Source organism: Mustela erminea, chromosome 8 (assembly GCF_009829155.1).
Source record: "Mustela erminea isolate mMusErm1 chromosome 8, mMusErm1.Pri, whole genome shotgun sequence".
Taxonomy (NCBI): Eukaryota; Metazoa; Chordata; class Mammalia; order Carnivora; family Mustelidae; genus Mustela; species Mustela erminea.
In genome coordinates, this window is record NC_045621.1 from 57781602 (window position 1) to 57805829 (window position 24228).

The window sequence follows — 24228 nt, forward strand, 5'->3', positions numbered from 1 at the left end:
TGACAGAAGAAGCATGTAGCAAAGTACTGAAAAACTGGAATAGAATTAATTGGTTTTGGTCTACCCACTTCAAATTAGAAAATAGCAACAGAAAAAAAAATTAAACACTAAATGTATTCGTTAGGCAGGATCAGCAATCAGGCTGCCCACACATGATCTGCAATTAATTTGTAAATAAGATTCATCACCTGGAGGATAATAAACTCTAGTTTTATGGCCCGAAAAACTAGACAAGTAAAAACCACTAATGAACGTACTGTATAAACACAGGGGCAAGAATATACATTGGTTGAGCAAGTAAGGATAACAAGGAGACTGTGTTTTGTTATTAAAGTAGACCAAAAGATACATGACACATATCTGGAGATTTTTCTGAAGTGTTAACACTGTTCAAAACAGGGTCACGCAAAAGGCGTGGAAAAGTGTTACTACAAGGTAAGGAGGGTGAAAGTTGATTTTTAGAAAGAGCGTTTTTTGTTTTGTTTTGTTTTGTTTTAAAGTCAGGATCAGCATTTTAAACACTGAGATAGTTATCTTAATTTTAATTAATTTCTTATAATTGCGTATTAGAAAATCTTACTAACAGATAATAACCTGAAGTGATTTCAGTTTACCATCTTTAAATGGGACTTGGATTATGAAGAGATGTCTGCAAACATCATCCAGAAAAGAAGTATGAAATGGAATGTTCAATATTGCCCTACTTTGGAAGAGAGTTTGACATGAAAACGAATTTCCTTCATGTAAGTTATAATTGTTTAACACAACTTAATTTGGTTTTTCTTTTCTATTTTTTTTGTTTCTGTTTCGTTTTGTTTTAAAATTCCTATTTTTTAGCGATCTCTACACCCAGTGTGGGGTTTGAAACTTACATCCCCAAGACTAAGAGTCACATGTTCTACCGACTAAGCCAGATAGGCACCCCCTTTTCTCTTTTCTTTCTTCCTTCCTTCCTCCATCCTCCCCTCCCTTCCTCCCTTCTTCCTTCCTTTCTTTCTCTCTCTCTGTTTTTTAATTTTACACACCTTAATTTGAATCCAAAATAAAATACTCAACTTTACATCCACTCAAGTGAGAATTTCTTCTTTAGTGTCAGCTAAGAACTCTGAGAAGTACGAAGAGGTAGAAGAATCAATAGGGATGTTTATTTGAAATACAGAGTCTTGATCTCTACCTCATACCAACTGAAATACAATCTCTAGAAGTGAGGCCCTGGAATGTGTATGCAATTGTAACAAAATCTTTACTTGATTCTCATGCATGTTAAAATTTCAGAATGATTTCATTCAGAATTGATTAATACCCATGCCTGTCACACATTTCTTCAGGTATTTCCTCTTACAAACAAAAATATTTCTCAAAAAATGAAAATATTTCTGCAAAGTGTAAAAAAATTCCTGAAATTTCCTATAATAAATAAGTTCTTAAACCTGGAGTCAGCTTAATGGGATCAATAATATTATTAATACTAAAATTAAGAGGAGAAGGAAGTCAAAAGAGTATAGCAAATAGGAATCAAATTTTGAATGCTCTAGAATTCAATTATTAATTATCATTATAATTATAATCAATATAATAAAATAGATCACCTATTAAACAAATAAAACTATCAAAGTGTCTCAGCACTCAAAACAGATACTGTAAAACATACTAAGGCCTATGTAATTCAACAATGGGATTTGTATTTGACCCAATTCTAATAACTTTACTTATGTAGTGTATTTGATTATAATACATTAGAGGTAGTAATATTTTGAAACAAAGTTTGGGAAAAGAAGACATTTGCTGTTAACTGTTACTTTTAAGAAGTAATACCTGGAAAAAAAGAGAAAAAAATGCTTATTAAAAAACAAGCCCCCAAATACTAGACTGTACTAAATAACTGTAAAGAATAAGCCCCCAAAGCATAGCTATCTGGGGCCTTTAATGTACAAACACTAGAATAGTCTGTATATATTTTGTAGCACTATATATAGTATATATTACTATATTAGTAATTAATATTTATTATGATGATTATCAATCATCAGGAAAAAAGCTTATATGCTCTAGCTTAAGAAGGAAAAGTATAGCCCATTTAGAAAGTCTTTAATCCAAATTGTTTAGAATGAACAATTCTTTAAATCTTAGAAGTGAATTATACCTATCATGGAACCTCTCTAGTGGGATTTACCTCAAAGGAAGACAAGGATTTTTCCAAATAGTTTAACTTAAAAAAAAAAAAAGGAGGTTGTGTTACTTAGGCATAGGCGCCATCTACTGGCAGAAAGCGAAAGTTTCAGGGTAATTGTTTTGTCACTGTAATAGGACAATATGGAACTGGCTACATCCAGAGGTTTTGTTAAAGATTTTAGAAATGTCTATTTTAAATTGTACAGATTAAAATGAAAATTATTCATTAAATTTCAAAAGAACGAAGGTTAATGAAGATCACAAAGTGAGACAGAAGTTGAAGATGAAGAAAGTAGTGTCAACATAAATAGTAGAGATATGGTAAGTATAAAAGGGAAAATCAATACAAATAGGGTTTAAGAAAAACTCTATTGAGCATTGATCATAGGTATACTGTTTATTATATACATACATTTTTATGGGGAATGTTTTGTTTTATTTTTACATTCAGCTCCCCATTTAAAAATATGAATGAATGGTGGAATTCTCTCTTCTCTGATGATGGTGGTTATAGGCAACATTATTATACATTTAAAAATTAACCAGTAGTAAGGAAACCTGAGTTTCCTGATTAATTATAGTTTACCAACAAATAATTATTAACTCAGTGTTCTTCATAACTACACAAGTTCAAGGGAATGAATAATATTGAAAAAATATATAGTTTCTGTTTATAATCAAACAAAATGCAGCTGATATGATAACAGATAGTTATAACAGAAAATATTTAGTAGGGAAAATCATTTAAAAGGCATACCAAACCTAAAACCACTGCCTAATCAAAAGCTCAAGAAGGGGTGTTCCTGCTAATCCTGGTGTTTTGCGCATCTCTATTAAAAGTTTATTGTGTATGCCCATAATTTGGTTTAACATGTTTCTTTCTACAATTTCTGACACTGCTATATTCAAATGTAAATACAAAATCAACTTTTTCCAAAGTTAAATAGGTATCCTTTTTGAATCAGCCACCATTTTGGATTAGGAGGCAGTAGGACACACTCTTTGGCTGGAGAGAAGATAGGGTTTGGAGATACGAGGTCTTGGGGTTGAATCCCAGTTCTGCTAGTAGTTTTGAGACTGTTTGCAAAGTATTAAAACTCTCAGAGCCACAACATTCTCATCTATAAAGAATTAGTAACATCCGTTATGTGAAACCATATGACATGGCATGGCTATGGTAGATATTTATTTCCTAATCCTCTGACTTTCATTAATTTAGATAATTAAGTCTAATTAGAGCAAAAACTGAGCAAGTACTGAAAGGTAATATTTTAAATGGAGTATGATTAGACAAGGATTTAAGATGTTTTGAATAAGATCTAGAACAGAGTGATAGGTATAAAGTGGCAAAGAAGAGGAGCCCCTGGGTGTGTGGAGCATTACTTAAAAAAAACTGGGGGAGGGGCGCCTGGGTGGCTCAGTGGGTTAAAGCCTCTGCCTTCGGCTCAGGTCATGATCCCAGAGTCGTGGGATCGAGCCCCGCATCAGTCTCTCTACTCAGCGGGGAGCCTGCTTCCTCTTCTCTCTCTCTGCCTGCCTTTCTGCCCACTTGTGATCTTTGTCTGTCAAATAAATAAATAAAATCTTAAAAAAAAAAACAAAAAAACTGGGGGACACCTGGGTGGCTCAGTCATTTAAGCATCTGACTCTTGATCTCTGCTCAAGTCTTGACTTCAGGTTTGTGAATTCCAGCCCCACACTGGGCTCTGTGCTGGGCATGAAGCCTACTTAGAAAAACAATGACAAAGAGGGAACAAAAAGGCATAGAAGCTAAGAGCAGAAAAATGGAAATTTACATGCCATATTGATATAGAGGTCAATATGGAAAGTAAAAAGACATAACTCAAGAATGAGGAAGGTCATGCAAGGAATTATCTTTTAAAGATTTATTTTATGTTAGGCAGTAGGGAGACATGATATTCTCTTGCAAAACAGTGAAATACAGGGGGCGCCTGGGTGGCTCAAATGACTGAGTGGCTGGGTGGCTCAGTCGGTTGAGTGACTGCCTTTAACTCAGGTCGTGATCCTGTGGTCCTGGGATTGAGTCCCGACATTGGGCTCCCTGCTCAGTGGAGAGTCTGCTTCTCCCTCTGCCTTTGTGATCTCTCTCACTTTCATTCTCTCTCAGATAAACAATAAAATTTAAAAAAAAATGAAATACATCATTCAAGTATCTGACTTACCATGTCATAATTATATTTTCATTTTGATGAACAGCTATGTTGAAACATCTTGGGAAAAAATTAAAAAGAACTTCTTCAGCTTTATTTCCAATGTCTGGGAAAAAAAATCTAATATGCTAATCTTCCTAAGCTGTCAAAACCATGAATCCATCTATACCTTTCTAAACTCTGCTATTAAAATTTCTATGTATAAATGATACCTATCATCTTAAAATTCTTCAAAGTCATTCTACTTAAAAAAATAACTTAAATACAAGAAAAAAGCTATTTCAATTTATAAAAAAAGGTTTTATAAGTTGATATTTAATTATTATAAACCACAATAGGTCTTGGCAAGAAGTGTTATAGTTTGTCTTCTGCAGAACAGAGATGTAATTGATAACCCATAATCTTTTCCTACCTCTTATAAACTAAGTGCATGGGTTCTTATGTTCACAAATTTTACAATTCAGTTTTTCAACAAAATAAATAATTAATTAAAATATGCCCAGAACATTTGTTTATTTGTTTGTTTTGTTTTTTGAGTAACCTCTAGTCCCAATATATGGCTTGAGCTTACAACCCTGAGATCAAGAGTCACGTCTCTACCAACTGGACCAGGCAGGTGCCCCAATCTAGAGTGTGCTTCTTAACCTCCATGTTGAAGTCCATTGGCTTGTGTCACAGTGAACTGTGAGATTTGCCAGAAGTAATATGTGTTACTAATAAAAAATAAAGCAGCAAAATTGACAAGTTACTTTTTTCAAAAAGATTTTTATTTATTTATTTGATAGAGAGAGACACGGCTAGAGAAGGAACACAGCAGAGGGAGTGGGAGAGGGAGAAACAGGCCCCCTGAGGAGCAGGGAGCCCGATGTGGGGCTTGATCCCAGGACCCTGGGATCATGACCTGAGCCGAGGGCAGAGGCTTAATGACAGAGCCACCCAGGTGCCCCCAAATAATTTACTTTTAAAGTTATAACAAACTCATATTTATCTCTATAATGACATAACTCACTCATTTAAATCCACAGATAATTCTTTTAATTTTTTTTTCACCCCACGTGCGCCCAGAGCTTCCCACTTCCCCCTGCCCCCACCTCAAGGAGAGACACAGGGAGAGAGGGAACACAAGCAAGGGGAGTGCAAGAGGGAGAAGCAGGCTTCCTGCTGAGCAGGGAGCCCCATGACGGATGATGGATGATGATGATGATGCAAGGCTCCATCCCAGGACCTTGGGATCATGACCAGAGCGGAAGGCAGACGCTTAACAACTGAGCCACCCAGGCACCCCATCACAGATTATTCTTAAAAGCAAAAGAAAGAGCTAGAAAAAACTTCTGTTCCCATTCCCATGAATTATCTACATCCTTTAGGATAGAGCTGGCATTGTTACAGCACAGATATAAAGTATCCAAGCAATATATGAAATAAATCCCCGTCAGTATCTGTCCTTTGTAGTGGTTTTGTACTTAGCAATTACTCATTCATTCATTCTACTTCCTGAAAAATGTGCTAGATGTTCAGGTTCTAAAGACTGGTAAGATTAGGTCCCTGTACTGAAGGAACTCGAAATAACTAGGGTGAATAGTTGGCTTGGTATTCAAAATTACAGCTTGTGGTGTTAGTAGGAAGATGATTTCTGAAAGGAAATCCATCGATTGTTTTATTTGGGAATTTTATTCAGTTATATGCAAATATGTCCATTTCATATTTGTATTTCTCAAGTTTTAATTTTCAGATTCACATGCACTAATCATGGGCAAATGAAGTGTACATGGCCTTTCTGGTTGCATATCCCAGGGTGGTCCCTTGATGATAGTCATTTATCCTGATTCTTATAGTTTTCGAGATGATTGTTGAGATGTGGTTTGGCCAAGAAATTTCTCAGATATCATTTGTTGCGCCATTATTCTAGAGCAGGAGATGCAAGGACTTGAGGCTTTCTGGGTATGTTTTGCTCTTCACCCTGGTCTTCGCCCTGAGAGACTAGCCCCTAAGGACTGACTCATCTGGAAGCCAATCTCAGTTTTACATGTCTGACTCCATTAAGGCTGTAGTTCCTGTCAGATCGCCCATCCCCCACAGCTACAGAGCTCATCTCAGGTTCTGTTAACCACTGCTTTCCCCTCCCCCTTCAAGTCTGGGGATGGGACTGGCTTCCTGTGGCAGGTGCTTCGCTTGAATTCCTTTAAACTTGTCCACATGCCTTAATGAAGGTCCTCATTAAACTGTCTTTTGATGACATCTTTTGAATGTGTTTCTCTTTCCTGCTGGGATTCTGACTGATAGAAGGCTTCTAGTCAGAATTCCAGCAAGAATATGATAGAAAAGAAATATATATACTAAGCAGGAGAGACACAGGCAGAAGAGGCTAGCTAGTTTTATGTTGTAGTAACAAACACTAAAATCTTAGTGGTTTAAAGCATGGAAGATTATTTCTCTGTCACTCAAAGATCACTATAATCGATGCGGTTCTCCAGGGCAGCTGTCATTCATGTGTCACTTAACAATCAGATCTACTTCGATCTTCTGCCTGCAACTTCTTACCACAAGACATCCCCATTTGCTGCTATAGGGGAAAAGGAAACTGGGAGATAGTTTGGCAGCTTTTTACTGCATGAGCCACATATCATTTCCTCTCACAGTCTCCTGACTGGAAATATCATATGGTCCTGGCCAACTCCTCAGGGCTGGGAAGTGTAGTTTTCTGCAAGCCTGCAGAGTCTGACACTCACTCTGGGTAGTTAGTAGGATAAGACTGAATTGCAGGACACCCTGATGGTGTGAGAGAATCATAGAGTTGAAGAGTGGTATTGGGAAAGACACCATGTGTTTCGTGTCAAGGAAAGAACCCTAGAACAACAAAGAACTGTTTATTCTGAATAATGTGATGAAACTTCACTATTAGGAGTTCTAGGTAATCTCATGGGAGTCCCACTGTTTCTCACCATGCCAAGAACAGATGATACGGCTCAATCCCTAAACTCTCTGCCTTTCTAGGATTCTCTTTTTTATCAAGATAGCTGCACATGAAGAAAGTCAAAGGTCAGGGCCCTCTGGAAATATTTTTCACAGTGATTGGAGATGGAGTGAGTAAACCAAAATAATTAGAAAAGTCACAAACAAATAAAATTTGACATTACTGACTTAAAGCTGCACAACCGTTACCACCAATAAGCAAATAGCACTGAAACCTAAAGGTGGGGGAAAGGGAAGCAGTCACTGACAGATAAGAACTAGGGTCTCCCTCGATTTATAAGTGGACTGTTTTGGCATTTAAAAGCCTGTTTTCATATATATATTTCATTTACTTTTCACAACCCTGGGGGTTTTTAAATCCCTGTGTTTAAAAAATGATAATTTTACTTATGGCTATTTATTCACGATTGTTTATAATACCCCTATTCTGACAACATGTCATCTTCGTTAACAAAGACCGCCCCTCACCCCTCATACCTTCTACAATATAAATACATAGAAAGTTCTAATTTAATATAAGAAAAAAATGATTTTTTTAGAAGATTTTATTTATTTATTTGTCAGAGAGAGAGCACAAGCAGGCGGAGTGGCAGAGAGACAAGCAGGCTCCCTGCTGAGCAAGGAGCCCATTGTTGGACTCCATCCCAGGACTCTGGGATCATGACCTGAGTTGAAGGCAGAGGCCTAACCAACTGAGACACATAAGCATCCCCCAAAAAATGTTTCTTGAATACACAGCTGTGCTTGAAAGAAAAAAGGGAGAATCCAGAGGTCTTAGAAATTAAGAGGGAACTCCCAGCCATTGGAGGAAGCCTGTGAGCAAACACTGTGGTGGGCTGAATAATGGACCACCAAAGATGTCTGAGCCCTACTCTCCAGAATCTGTGAATATGTTACATGGTAGATGGAATTTGACAGATGCGATTAAATTCAGGATCTGGAGATGAGGAGATGATGCTGGATTATCTGGGTGGGCCCAGTGTAATCACATGGTTCTTATAAGAGAGAGGGAGGTAGGAGAGAGAGCAGAAGGTAATGAGATGAAGAAGGAGATTGGAGAGATTCACCACAGCCAGTGAATGCTGGCCACCTCTAGTAGCTAGAAGAGGAAAGGAACAGATTTTCTCTTGGAGTCTCCAGGAGGAAAGGGCCCTTAATTTTAGCCCATAAAGCTCATCTCCAGAACAGTAAGAGAATAAATGCGTGTGATTTCAAACCACCAAGTTTGGGGTAATTTGTCACAGTAGCAATAAGAAACTAATACAGGTGCCCAGGCAACCAAGGAGGTTATCAGACATGGATATGGATCAAATTGGACAGGAAATAGGAATCTCACCCCTAGGTGGAAACAAGAGACTTGGTCCAGAGCCCCCGTAAAGAGAGGAGCAAGAACTGAAACCATGACTTGCAGGAGGGAACCAGAATTGCTGTCTGCCCCTGAAGTATGCACAGTCATAGAGTTCCAGTGTATGTAGCTGGAATAGTGCCAGGACCATGAAGAAAGAAAACTAACAGATCTGAAAGATTAGACTTGGAGGACACCTGGGTGGCTTGGTCAGTTGAGCAAACCACTCTTGATTTTGGCTCAGGTTGTGATCTCAGGGTCATGAGACAGAGCCCCGAGTTGGGCTCCATAGTCGGGGGGAGTCTGCGTGAGATTCTCTCTCTACCCCTCTAATACTCCCACACGCGTACTCTCTCTCAAATAAAATCTTAAAGAACAAAAGATGATTAGACTCTGAAGAGGGAATTAGTGAACTGAAAGACAGGTGTGAGAAAATGAGCTTGAATCCAATACAGAGGCATAAAAACATGGAAAATACAAAAAATAGATTAAGAGATTTGAGAATAAATGAGAACTACAGCATACAACCCATAGACATTCCAAGATGAAAGGATTGAAGAGAAGTGGGGAAAGGCAAGGGGAAGAAAAGGGCTGAGAATTTTGGGGGGAACTGATGAAATAATGACTTGAGCCTTCACAATGAAAAAGGGCACTGAGACCTGAAGAGTTAGACAAAAATGAATCCGTTAGTAGAGATATCAAAAATGTAATCCAAAGACTAAGCTCATGGAGAGAATCTTAAAAGTAAAAGCAAAGCCAAGCCAACTCAAACCAAAATGGTAACAATCAAAATACACAGAACCCACAAAAGACAGCAAAAATAAACAACTAGATTGTAGAATAATTTTTAATATTCTGAGGAAGAATAAGTGATAACATAGCTAAGTTATTATTCAAGAGTTAGAGAAAAATATATTTTCAAAGTCAGAGCGTTTACCACTCAGACTTTTACTGAAAGAAATAATAATAAAAAAGTAACAAAAGATGTATTCCCATAAGAAGGCAATGAACTCACAAGCAAGAGTAATGATAAGTAAAGAAATTAATAACTACATGGGTAAACCTAACACTGAATTGAAAATATATATATATATAATGATTAATTGTGGGAAATCTGAAAACAGGATGGAACCAAGTAATAATAACATGGTACACAGAAGAGGAATTTATTGGCATTCAAGCATCTTAAGATCTATGGTTTGGGAGAAATGAGATATTGACTAAATTTAGACACCAATAAATTAAATATTCATGTAAATGAAAGGGTAGCAATTTTTTAAAAGATGAAATGTGTAAACTAAATCAATTGATTTCTAGCTTATATGCAATAATTATAATAATAAATAACATGTAACATCTACTAAGTTCTTCACAATATTAAGTCATTTAATCCTCACAACAATCTTATTATAAGATGAAGTATCATAATTGTCCCCATGAATTCTGACTCCAGAATTCATGCTCTTACCCACTATGTTAATGTTTTTAGATATCTCTTAGTTTGATTACAGTTGCAATAGATGTCAATATTTTTTACACAGTTAGCAATAATAAATGTGGCATGAAAAGATATACAAAATGCTATAAAACTGAATCTCTATAGCTTTAAAAAAAAAGGCAGGACTGTAATATAATATTTCTTCTTGGCAATCAATGAAGGATGGGGAGAGATAGAAGCAACCCTAAAACTAAAGTACCAGTAACTAGAAATGGATTCGATGTGAGGATAAATATGAGAATTTATTATAGGAGAAAGTGACATTGCAAATCGGTAGGATAAAGACAAATTACTTAATAAATGGAAGAACAGTTACATAGTAACCTTGAAAAATATGATTTTGGAGACCTACCTTACTCTTTTTTTTTTTTTAAAGATTTTATTTATTTATATGACAGAGAGAGACACAGTGAGACAGAGAAGACAAGCAGCAGGAGAGGGAGAAGCAGACTCCCCAAGGAGCAGGGAGGCTGATACAAGGCTCAATCCCAGGACTCTGGGATCACAACCTAAGTCAAAGGCAGACACTTAACGACTGAGCCACCCAGGTGCCCCAGAGCTACCTTACTCTTTACAGAAAAATAAAATCCGGATAAATCAAGAATTCATTCATTCATTCATTCATTCATTCACTTGTTTATTTATGATTTTATTTATTTATCTGAGAGAGAGAGAGTGCACACAAGAGGAATAGGGGGAGAAAATCTTCAAGCAGACTCCCCAGTGAGCATGGAGCCCAACGTGGGGCTCGATCTCACGATCCATGAGATTATGACCTGCACCAAAACCAAGAGTCAGGTGCTCAACTGACTGAACCACCCAGGTGCCCACAGATAGATCAAGGATTTAAATGCAAAATCTTCCTTAAAGAAGGAAGATATGATTGTTTACAGATATTTATACATGAAATCTTCTGATTGTGTACAACCCAGAAGCAAAAGCAAAGTCACTATACAGCAAAATATAGACAAATCTGCAGAGGGCTCCAGGTTTTCCCACCCACTACTGAATGTAGAGCTAGAAATCAGCCATAATACCTGACTTGCTAAAATGTAACACAGAGGCTGCTGAGGGCAGGAAGTTTTCGGAGATGGAGATGGCGTAGGCCTTTGGAAAGCCAAGGCTCATATGACCACTCTGTGGTTGGAATGCCGCCAGGAGTTGCCTTCCCCAAGGCTTTCTTAGCCCAAACAGCCGCCCTGTGATCTGAAAGATGTGTGCATTTTCCCTTGGGCTACAGGTAGTAGAACATGCAGATTAGCATAGCATACCTTTCTGGTAAACAGATCGATCTAGTTTCAGTAAGACCCCTTGTCATACATTCTGTGCTTGAAAACAGGGATAAGGATTTGTGATTATCCTGAAGGACCAATAAAATTGGGAACAAAGACGAGCAAAGGGTCTTCGCCTCTGAGCGTTGACCCCATTCCATTCTTCTCTCTTTCACAGCAGAGTCTGGAGTAATCTTTCATCCGTCCATACAAGGATTGCTGCTCATCCCCAGCAAGTGGTGACCGCAATGAGATCACCTTGCAACGGACACCATATGGACACCGCCACCCCCCCCCCCCAAAATCCATAAAGTCTGCGCACAGTAAGTTGGCATCTGCTCACGACCAAGTTCAGGGAAGTGTCAGGCATGAGCATTTTTATGGAATTAAAAGATCTTTGAAAACCCCAGATATGGGGCATAGGCAAAGCCTCTCTCTTGAGAAGAGACAATATATTAAGGTTTTGAAGCAAATCTTCAAGGCTAATGGGGCTACCATAAATGAGGAACAGCTCCGACATATGTTAAAAGCAGTTTTGGGTGTAAATCCTTGGTTCCTTAAGCACAGTACTTTACCTGTAGGACTTCGGGAAAGAGCAGGCGCTGTGAAAAAAAACACAAGGCTGTAAAATCCCTCTTTCTGCCTTAACTACCTGGGGTTTAGTTCGAGCTGCTTTGGCTCCTTTACATACAGAAGCTCCCCCTAATACCCCTCTCACCTAGAATACAGATGACACAAAGTTAATTGAAAACCCCCCTGTTCCCACTAAGAAGGAGGAATCACAGATCATTCATAATGTGGAGCATCTTCCTCCAGCTGCATGGGAGTCTTTACAAGACTGTTCCCCCGACTCTGTCACCAAAAACCCTCCTCAGGGACTAAATTTGCCTTTAGGGCCAACTCCTTCTACCTTAGATACTGATGGGCCCTTGTCTCAGAGAGGCTATCTTTAAAGGAGAATTAGACATATTCCCAGTGTTACTGTACCAGCAACAACAGCAAATTCATGAACCTCTGCCTTTCAGTTTCTTCAAGGAAATTTGGAAAAGTGCCAGGGGAGAAAAGAACCTCATCCCTTTTTTGAGAGGACTTACTGACTCTCTGGCTACTAATTATGATAGGACCCCTTGGGATTGGCGGTATCTATGTAAAACAGTCCTTGGGGCCCCTCAGTATTTGGTCTGACGTACTGAATACAAGTTCTGTGAACAACAAGCTGCTCAGAACCACTTAGGCAGGAGTTCCTATAGTGGCTGAGTGGCTTCAGGGGAGAGGTCCAAATGTTGATGGGGGGGTAGCAACTTCTTATGGACCTTGAGTCTTTGAACAATGCTCTCTTAGACCACCCCACTCAATCAGAAGCCCCGCAAAAACTCCTACAGGAGTCTGGGGTCCATTACCGAAAGAAATGGTAGGACTTATTCTAGGAAAATCTAGCCTCAGTATCAAAGGAATCCCAGTTATTCCAAGAGTCGTTGACAGTGACTACACAGGTGAAATTGTCGTCTTCATGAGAGGAAAAGGCCTACATACGTTCCCTCCAAAAACAAAAATTGCTCCTCTACTCCTTCTACCTTACTGGGTCCCTGGGACCCTATCAGCAGAGAAAGGTGAATAAGGCTTTGGCAGCACTGGGACCAGGGGCATTTATTGGAGTCAAAATATCTCTTTTTGAGGGACCAATGATGCAGGTTAATATACAAGGAAAATGGTTTATACGACTCATTGATACGGGGGCAGATGTTACCATTATTAGAGCCACTGACTGACCAGATAAATGGCCAAAATCCCCTTCAAATAATTCTATAGTTGATATTGGGACTTGCAACCAACCCTACCAGAGTTCATCAATTCTTACCTGCAAAAACGCAAGTAGAAAACTCATTTACTGCCAGCCATTAGTACTAGCAATACCCATTTATCTGTGGGTAAGAGAGCTACTCTCCCAATAGGGAATGAAAATTAGGGAAACCCCTTTTTTAATTGGGGCCACTGTCCTTATTTCTCCCCTGCCCTTAACATGGTTAACTTCTAAACCAGTTTGGGTTAAACAGTGACCCCTTAAAGGGGAGAAATTAATACAAGCAGAAGCTTTTATCTGAGAACAATTAAAGTTAGGACACATAGAACTCTATACTAGCCCTTGGAATTCTTTTATTTTTGTAATTCCTTAAAGGTCAGGACAATGACCTCAGAACTATCAGTGTAGTTCTTCAACCTGTGGGGCCACTTCAACAAGGACTGCCATCCCCTGCAATGATCCCTAAAGATCGGGTTCTTGGTAGTCATTGATTTAAAAGAGTGCTTTTTCACCATCCCTCTAGCCTTTGGGATAAAGAAAAATTCACTTTCACAGTTCCCACTGTTAATAATCAATCTCCTTCTGAACGATACCAATGGAAAGTCCTTGATAGTCCTAATAGCTAAATAGTCCTAAATAGCTCTACCATGTGTCAGCATCATGTACATAGAGTATCTCAACTTGTGAGAGATAAATGGCCTTATGCCAGAATTATTCATCATATGGATGGACTCATCATCTTCGATGATGAACTCATGAACTTTGAACTCATCCTGATTCAGAGACTACCTAAAGTACTTGCCTTCTTGCAAAACACTGTAGCCATGCAAGGTATGTTAATATCCTCAGATAAAATTCAACTCGTTTCACCCTGGAAATATCTAGGTTATTCGCTCTGAAAGAACGATTAAACCACAGAGATTAACTATAGATAAAAAGCAATTAAGGACTCTTAATGACTTCCAAAAACTCCTAGGAGTTTTTAAGGATTCAACAGAGTTTCAGGATTCCAGCGCATTCCTCGTCCAACTTATGTGCAACCTTGCAAGTGGACCCTTCTCTAACCTCCTCCCCCGCCCCTTGGATAATTAATCCCCTTGGCTACACAGGAGGTTTCCTTGGTTGAAGGGGGCCTATCTTCCCCATATCTCTCTAGAATTGAGGCTAATTCTTATACTCGTTTGTTTTTTTTCCCCACGCAAAAAATGCCTTCTGGACTCCTTGGTCAACTCACCCTAAACCTCCAATATTTAGAATGGATATTCTGGGCTAATACCCACCCAAATCTATTTCCCCATATCCAGATATGATGTCCACTATTATAAGTAAAAGCCGAGATGCCTACACCCGTCAAGGATAGACCCACATGTATTTCATATCCCCGTTGCTCGGGAACGGTTTTCCTTCATGCACAATAATCGTTTCCCTGCATGAATTGCTCTTGCTGACTTTGTTGGCATTGTTAGCTATTCATTACCTTCTGATAAGATACTTCATTCACTTTGCTGCTCGCCACCCTTTCACAATGCCCCGTCTCCCACTCCTAATGCACTGTTTTTACAGATGGGTCTGGAAAAACTGGAAAAGCTAGAGTATATGGGGCAATGAGTCAGCGCTTGTTTACTCAGTATTCCAAACTACCCAGAGAGGAGAACTCAAGAGCCTCGATATTAGCTTTGGAATCTTTTCCGAATGAACCCTTAAACATTCTTAGTGATTCGGCTCAGGCTGTCTTTGTCTGCCGAAATATTGAAACTGCCTACATCAAACCCTGTTTGCTGCCAGCTGTTTTTACGCTTTTTGATTCTCTACAACATTTGCTAAGGCAACGTTCTCATGCAGTTTACACAGGTCCTATATGCTCTCACTTGGTCCTCCCAGGCCCCCTCGTGGTCAGGAACCATCGAGCAGATGCCATGGTAATTAATGATTTTGTTATTAGAAAAAGCCCGTCTTTCACATTCCTTTTTTCATCAAAATTGGAGATCTCTTAGCAAGGAGTTCTCCATATCCCAGACTCTAACTAGGCAAGTCATTGCTCAATGTTCTGATTGTCAAGGTACAGGTACCTCTCCCCCTCCTTCCAGAGTTAACCCCCGTGGGCTCACTCCTGATGAAATCTGGCAAATGGATGGGACCCATATCCCCTCCTTTGGCCAGTTATGTTATGTTCATGTCATTATTGATACCTTTTCCAATTACATTTTAATCTCAGCCCTAGCTAGAGAAACCACAAAGCACATTATTAAACTTCTTTACCACACACATTTCCCATTCTAGGCATTCCTACAACTATAAAAACATAATGGACCAACCTATACTACTCAATCCTTTGCTAAATTTTGTATGCTCTGGGGCCTTAAACAAATTACTGGAATCCCATATAACCCCCAAGATCAGGCTATTATTGAGAGAGCACATTCTACCTTTAAACTTGTGATACAAAAACAAAAAGGGGGAGATATGGGTCCTATAGCCCAATTACAGAAAGCACTGCTTACTCTAAATCTTTTTAAATTTAAATCCTGATTTTGAAACTCTGGCGGAAAAACATTTTAAATCTCACTCCCCATCAACACGATGTGGCCAAGGACTCTGGAAGGACCCAAACAGGGGCATCTGGCAAGAACCGGTAGAACTCACAAAGTGGGGGCGAGTTGTGCTTGTGCTTCCACTCAGGACGGACCAGTGGGATCCCTGCTAGAAACATTAAACATTACCTGGCCTGGCACAGCCAGAATCCAGTCCCTCAGATGAGGCACCTGAATCTAGAGGAGAAGCAGTTGCCTGTCATGTGCCAGTATCCACAAGGCCAAATTCGTGACCTGGGGAGACCTCAAAAAGACGACCCCGAAAGCCGAGGAGATTCTACAAGAGACCAGAAACCCTTAACTCTTTAAAACACGTGCTTGGCTGTGGTATCTGTGCTTAACACCAGTTCTACCATGGTGTGTAGTCTTGTCTTTCTTCTGCGGCTGCCTAGGTGCTTCATGTCATTTTATTGGGCCTGTGATATAAATCCCCTTCCCCAAACCTGTTACCTGAGCAGATGCCCGTTTTCCTTATTTTCAACAATGTCACTAATGTGGTGGGAGGAATTCCCATGCCCTTTGACACCCCTCATGTCAATGGCCCTGTCTGGATCTCAGTCTCACCTAACTTCAGTGTTTATTCCTCCATCCTACCCTTATGTGTCTCCACTACTAATATCTTCTGTGCTAGACCTGTGATTCATAATTTTTAACCTTGCATTCCTCCTCATGACAACCAAAGGGCTACCTCTCTATGGGAAGTGTATCTCACGGTGGTATCACCACGGATTTGAGTCATTCTCCCCTGCCCTCCTGTAAACAAAATAGCAAATGGACCCCCTCTGGTGGTCAGATCACATGAGAGTCTTATAGAGGGCGGGTTCCCCATATGCTGGGACCATACAGTACCACCAAGTGGAGACCTGTCCCGTCTTTACTTGTAATGTGTCTTGTAATACCTCTCTGCAACTGGTCCTCTGGCCATTCTTGGACCTTCTACAGTTCTTATCCCATAAAATCGCAAGGGATATAGCGCCCCTCCTGGCTTCTTGAAGCATTTCTAATCCAGTCTTCTTTATGGAGACTAGGACATTGATTTTTCCCCTTCAAAGTTCGGCGTGCAGTTTACAAAAAAAAAAAAAAAAGCAAGAAACAAAAAACAACCTCCAATTACTTTGTGACCTTATCGTGGACTCTCCTAGAGCAAATTATCTCAGGCACTCCTCACCCTTCTGTCTTGGTTTTCAGTTACCCGTCCTTGTATAAAGACAAAGATTTCATTATCTCTCCTAATTGCTTCACCTGTCCTTTCATATTCTAACTTGTCTGAACTTCATGCATCCTCAGTCTTTGTACTAAGTAGGCAGGCCTGTTCCTTTATCCCTGCTGATCTTACCAGAGATTGGGAAGGATCCAAATCCATCAGCCTTCTGAGTCAGGCATTCTCTGACATCAGACACTATAAGCGCTTCTTGGGCCTGCTCATTGTGGGCATTATGGCGGCTGACTCAGTTATTATTGCGTGGCAGCTGCCTCTCTTTCTCACTCGGCTGCCTCTGTGGTTCAGCTGGCTATTAATACCACAAGGGAATTTCAATTTCAACAAACTATTGATCAAAAAAAAAAAAAATACTATGACGTCTTCCACATATCTTGGAGAAAAACAAGAAGTCCTAGCCTGCCGGCAACGCCTCCTAGGTGACTGGGCTCCCACATCCATCTGTATTACCCCTCCCTCCCCCCCCCCCCCCCCGCCACCACCCCCCCACCCCGTGCCCATGATTGGTAAAAGATAAAGAAATAAATGCATGGATCACTCCATATATTTTAACTTTTTTTTTTTTTTTTTAAGATTGTATTTACTTGACAATTACAAGTAGGTATAGAGGCAAGCAAAGAGAGAGGGGGGAAGCAGGCTCCCTGCTGAGCAGAGAGCCCAACGCGGGGCTCAATCCCAGGACCACGAGATCATGACCTGAACTGAAGGCAGAGGCCCAACCCACTGAGCCACGCAGGCACCCCCATAGTTTAACTTTTGACATTCAGCAGCTAAAGGGTCCAATCTTCACCTCATTGAGGGCGGTGGAGAATCACAAGCTTCACACAGAAGCTTGGCAATCTCTTTCCAACAGTCTGCGGTGGCTTAACCCGGCCACGTGGTTCTCCTCCGCAGAATGGGGATTCTTCGGAGTTGCTAATGTAATAATAATTATGGTTTTTCTTCTCATCATAGTCTGCAAAACTGGAATAAATGCCCTATTCACCGCCAGAGATGAGAAGCGTATCTGCACAGCACAACTGTCTCAAGAACTACTTCTTCCTGCTTTAAAGAAACAAAAGGGGGAACAAAGAGCAGTTCTGCATGTGTGTGTTTTATGTATTGGAGCTCCATGGTAAGACTCCATTTAACAAAACGCTCAGTTCCTAGAATAAGAAAAAGAAGAGAAAGAAGAAATGGAAAACCACTCTCTCCTCGTGCACACTGAGGCCCAGAGCAGTTAACTGATCCATAGTCCCAGAGTTAGCAACATAATCTGGTCCAAACTTGGGCTATTTTGTTTTGTTTTTTTTCTTTTCACTATCCCTTTGTTAAGAGTAAGTAGCCCTTGAAATAAATCCTCTTTTGTAATAATTGAATAAATAGCCTGTTGACTTTTTCTGTTTCTTTAGTTCTCAGTAGTTTTGATGGCTTTAAGTCTTTTTCACATGTCCCATTATTGATTATTTAATTTCTTAATTTCTTAATGTAGTAATTATGGTACTACAGAGTCTAAAAATGTGCAGGTTAGAGAAAAATGGAATAGACTTTTCAAAGAAATATACAATGTGTGTGTGTGTTTAGGTTTAAAAATTACCCCAAACAATTAATCATTAGAAACATTTTATAACCAAATCCAAAATATCTTATTGTAAGGAGGACTCACCTTTGAGGCAATTCTGTAGCAGATACAGTGGTAATTATTACAATTCCAGGAAGCCTTTTTGCATGCTAGTCTCAGAAAGTTACTGCACGAAAAAAATCTACTTATATATGTAAAAAAATATATAAAAGGATATATACATACATACGTGTGTGTGTGTATATATATATATATGGTTTGATGTTTTGCATTTATTATTTTTTAAAGATTTTTATTTCTTTACTTGAGAAGAAGAGAGAGTGAGTGAGAACACAAGTTGGAGGGAGAGAGAGAGGGAGAAGTAGACTCTCCGTTTAGCAGGGAGTCTGATTTGGGGCTCAATCCCAGGACCCTGGGGTCATGACCTGAGCCAAAGGCAGACACTTAACTGGTTATCTGAGCCCCAAAGGTGCCCTATGAATATTATTTTAAAATGTTTTTATAGCCTGTTTATGTTTTGAAAAATAAAATAAAATAATTACTTCCTGGTAAGGAAAAATAATCTGGTCTTTATTTAATCCTTAAATTATTTGTAGTCTCAGATTACCACTTTCAAACTTTTCACTAAGTGGCTGAGATTTATTTAAAATGTTACCATCCATCTGTAAAGAATTCTTGTCATTTTATGAATGAATATATATCCTCTCTATAAATGAGCTCATTTTCACCTGAATTGTTAGGAAATTCCTCTATTACACTAATATTTTAAAGCATTAAGCTTATTGCTTCATTTAGTTAAACACAATAATTATAGAAAGAAATCACGAAATGCCAGGAAAACTAATACAAAGATTAAAGGGGTTTTACAGTGAACTAATCTACAAATCAAATAACTTTATTATAAAAATAGTTATACTCTAATAATAGAACTCTTTATAGACCCAATTAATAACATCCAACAAAGATGATCTTGTTTAAGCTACCTCATTAGAGGCTAAGAAAGCTTTTGAAGTTTAACTAGAGCAACATTTTCTGATACTTCACACATTTTGATTTAATTCTCATATTTGTAAGAGGATCAGGTTTATTTTATAAGAGGTTCAGACCTTTATGTAAGTCCTAACCAATGAGTCACTAATGTTTTTACTTTTAAAATAGAAGCTAAGTAGGGGTGCTTGGGTGGCTCAGTCCATTAGGCATCTGCCTTGGGCTCTGGTCATGATCCCATTCTGGAGTCCTGGGATCTAGCTCCGCATCAGGCGCCCTGCTCACCAAGGAGCCTGTTTTTCCCTTTCCCTCCGCCTCTCCCTCTGTGTGGGCTCTCTCCCTTTCTTGCAAATAAATAAACAAAATCTTTTAAAAAATAGAAGCTAGTTGTCAGTTTGAGGACTTAATGAAATTAAGAAAAATATTTTACTCTAATTCTTAAGAAGAGAGTAAAATTTTATGCAAGCAACATTCTACATATTGAAATAGTAAACGACAGTAGTAGTCTTTTGAATCCTGGAATTAAAAAAAAAAAGGAATTTTCAATAGTGATCTGATATAGGCAATTTCCTTAAGCGAAAATACACACAGCATCTCTGATCACTTAAGCTAGTTCAAAAAAAAAAAAAAATCATGGTTTTGAGTCACTATATTGTACAACTGAAACTAATATAAGACTGTAGATTAACTATATACTGCAATTAAAATTTTTGAAAAAAGGAAAAATTATACTGTAGAATTAGTAAGCCACTAGGTCTTCGCTCTTCTACTTTTTCTGGCTAGTCTGCACACTAACAATTTTAGGAGAAGTACTTAAGCTTCTTTCATCTACAGATTCTCCAAGTAGTAAATGAAAGATAGGACATTATTACTCAAAAAATTGGGTACTTCCCTGTATATCTTATTTTTAATCTATTAAGGACAGAAATGCTTTATACTGTCCTTACAGTTGATAAAGCCTTCTTTATTTATTGTTAATAAAGTTCTGCAAAATTGTCATTCTCTACCTTACATGGAATAGAGGACATTTAGCATTTTTCCTGAAATAACTTAGCATTCATTTGAATTCATCCCTTAGGTTTGTTTTTTTTTTTCTAGGTTTAAAAAAAAACCAAATTATTCTCATCTTTATTCATGTTTTCTATTATTAAAACAATTATTACTATTGCTTTTTCTTTTTCTTAAAATGTGGTAATAAATGTTAGATGTTGGATTCCAAAAGGGGCCTTGTCAGGCCAAAAATAGGGAGAGATTACTTTCTTGCATGTGCTTATTAGAACAAGAATGGGAGGGTTTTAGGAAGTATCCACATGGAAAAATGGAGATTTTGGTGAGTCTCACAATGATAGGGAGGTGGAAGTGGAGGAAAATATGTCTTAAACACCAAATCTAACCACGAAAATGGCCAGAAGTAAGACATTATACGGAAAGGGGCAGCTCTTTAGAATAAGCAAAGAACATGTGATGGAGAGTAAACGGAAACTGGATTTTCTTTAAAGATTAGAATTAAATTTGTTGTTTATTAACCATTTTTCATAACAAGTCAGTCTTTTTTTTTTTTTTTTCATAACAAGTCAGTCTTTAGCTGTGGATGACATCAGTCATTTTTCTCCTGAATATACCAGGAGAAAGATATTACACGCCCAATGTTATTGGGAAAAAAGTAATAAATTGTGAATATTTCTGCAAACTTAATAACATGAAACAGACTATGCATTGAAGTAATAAAATAGTGGGAAGATGTAAAAAAAATGGTCCAGGTCTATGTTACGCCAGTAAAAAGGGGTCAAATGGCTTCGGTAGTGGTTTTAAGGGTTCATGCTGGAATTTAAAGTATGATAAGCAGAATTCAATTTTTTTTTTTTAAATAAATTTTATGCCCAACATGGGGCTTGAACTCACCGCCCTGAAATCAATAGTCTCATGTTCTATGTTCTACCTACTTATCTAGCCTGGTGACCTACAGATTTCTTTCCTTTTTTTTTTTTTTTTTTTTAACTACTAAATGAAATGGGTAGATTCTGAAGATGTGAAATACTAGTTATCAGACATTCTAATATGAAATTCTTATAAACAAAATTTTATGCAAAATGACTCCATATCATGCTAAATTTTAAAATGACAGCATTTGCTTATACTCTCTTTGTTGTTTTTGTTTGTTTGTTTTATAAGGGGGGCAGGGAGGAATAGAGGGAGAGGGAGAGAGGGAGATTGAGAATCTTAAGCACGGCTCTACACAGGGCTCCATCTCACAACCCTGAGATCATTCATGACCTTGAGCCAAAATCAAGAGTGTGATATTTAACCAACTGAGCAACCCAGGCACCCCTGCTTACACTCTTATATTGAGCTTACAGACCACCAGGGCAATTCTAAATACACTATTCTGAAATTAAAGATTTGTCTTATAATTAATACTATTTATGCCTTGAACTTGGGTTTACTAGAAGTAAAATTTATTTATTTTTTAAGATTTTTAAAATCTATTGGATAGAGCACAAGCAGGGAGAGCAGCAGAGGAAGAGGGAGAACTAGGTTCTTTGCTGAGCAGGGAGCCTGATGTGGGACTCCATCCCAGGACCCTGGGATCATGTTCTGAGCCAGAGGCAGCAACTCGACCCACTGAACCACCCAAGGAACCCTAGAATTAAAGTTTAAATCTTTGGATAAGTTCTACCCATCACACTATACTTCCTATTTTTTAATATTTTAAAATATATTTTGTATTTTATAATCTATTTTTTATTTCATATTTTTCATTTTGACTATGCTTAGTTCTAATACTATCCTAGGCAAAGTTTTACAGATCTATATTAAGATTTTCCATAAGTGAACATTAAAGTTGGGTGCCTGGGTAGACCAATCTGTTGATCTCTGGGTCCTCGGATCGAGCCCTGCATGAGGCTCCCTGCTCATCCCGGGAGTCTGCTTCTCTTTCTCTCTGCCCCTCCCCTTTACTTGCTCGCTTGCTCACTCACTACCTCTTTCTTAAGCTAATTAATTAATTAATTAAATCTTTAAAAAAATTTTAAGTATTCCAAAGCCAAACTATTTAGAATAAAAGAGAAGTTTGTGAACCACTAGAAAGCAATGAATTGGGCTTGAGATCTGAGTTCTTTAAGGCCCTAACAATCAAGAATAATTAAGAGAGAGAGTTCCTTCCTGTCCAGTGGAGCCTGGGGTTGAATGGATGAGAAAAGGTGACGTTCTTTGTTAAGTCCAGTACTGTGCTAAGTGCATTATATACACTAATTTCATCCAGTCACATATCCTATGAGTTTAATCTTATTACTTTGATTTTACAGATAAGACAACTGCTGCTTACATCAGTAAAGGTGACTTGCCCAATGTAAGTAAGAGATGGAACTGAGATTTTTTTTTTTTTTAAAGATTTTATTTATTTATTTGACAGAGAGAAATCACAAGTAGATGGAGAGGCAGGCAGAGAGAGAGAGAGGGAAGCAGGCTCTCTGCTGAGAGAGCAGATACTCTCAATCCCAGGACTCTGAGATCATGACCTGAGCCGAAGGCAGCGGCTTAACCCACTGAGCCACCCAGGCGCCCCTGGAACTGGGATTTGATTCTAGATCTGTCAGATACCATTGTCTGGATTCTTCCAGTTGTGTAATAAGACAGGTAGCTTAAGTTCTTCAGCTTTGTTCTTCCTTTTCAGAGTTCTTTTGGTTTTTCTAAGTCCTTTTCATTTCCATATGAGTTTTAGAATTAGCTTGGGGAGGATTGAAATCTTAATATTGAATCTGGTTCAGTTATGTAGAAACACTTTGATCCTTGGGGGTTTGCTTTTAAGCTTTTTAAGCAGGACCAGACCTGCAATTAGTCTAAGGCTAATTATTCCCCACTAATGAAGCATACCCTTCTTGGTGCTCTAACTGATGCTGTTTGAATTATGAAGTTGTTTTTGGTTTTGCTTTTTTTTTTTTTAAGTCTAGCTGTTGGGAATTGGTATTATTCCTTGTCCCGACAAACCACTCACTGTTCCCTTAGTCCTTTCACGTCGTTCTTTACCCAGCCACATACATATACTGATCAACACTCAACTAATCACTAAAGTCAGTCTCTCTGCAGATATCTGGTGTTCTCCCTGTGATCTCTCTCCTCTCTGGAACACAGCCCTGTGAACTCTAGCAAACGGGTTTTCTCAGACTCCCACTTCTATCTTCTCAACTCAAGTAGACACTGGGCTCCAACTAAGTTCTTCCTTCCTGTACTAAGGTTTGGAAACTTTCTCCAGAGCGGAAGCTGGGACAACTGGGGGGACTAAAGAGCTCCACTCCTTTGTTTTCTAACTCTCAGGGTTCCTTGACCTTTGTTGCTTGATGTCCAGTGTCTTAAGTTCCATTGTTTCCTTCCATCCCACTAGAGATGATAGTCTCTTGCAATTATTAGAATGTAAACAAAATTGATATGTGTAAATTCTAGTTCATGTGCCTAATAAAAAGCTGCTTGTCCCACACTTCCTCTTTCCCTTGCCCACATAGTGTAGTAGGGAATGATGCAACAGCTGAGTGGAAGGACCCCAGGCTTCTAGACAGCTTCATGGAGCAGTGCCACCCTGACTCCCTCACTACCTTGAGCTTTCATGTGAGATAGAAAAAAACGTTTTAATTGTGAAAATGTC

General features: G+C 38.6%; 1 long non-coding RNA gene across 1 annotated transcript; it reads left to right on the top strand.

Moving 5' to 3' along the window:
- Positions 1 to 584: 584 nt before the first annotated feature.
- On the top strand, positions 585 to 24228 carry LOC116597799. The gene is made up of 6 exons (XR_004288787.1): positions 585 to 743; positions 2379 to 2493; positions 11609 to 11753; positions 17996 to 18155; positions 22895 to 22938; positions 24089 to 24228. It is a non-coding gene; the product is annotated as an uncharacterized LOC116597799 (long non-coding RNA).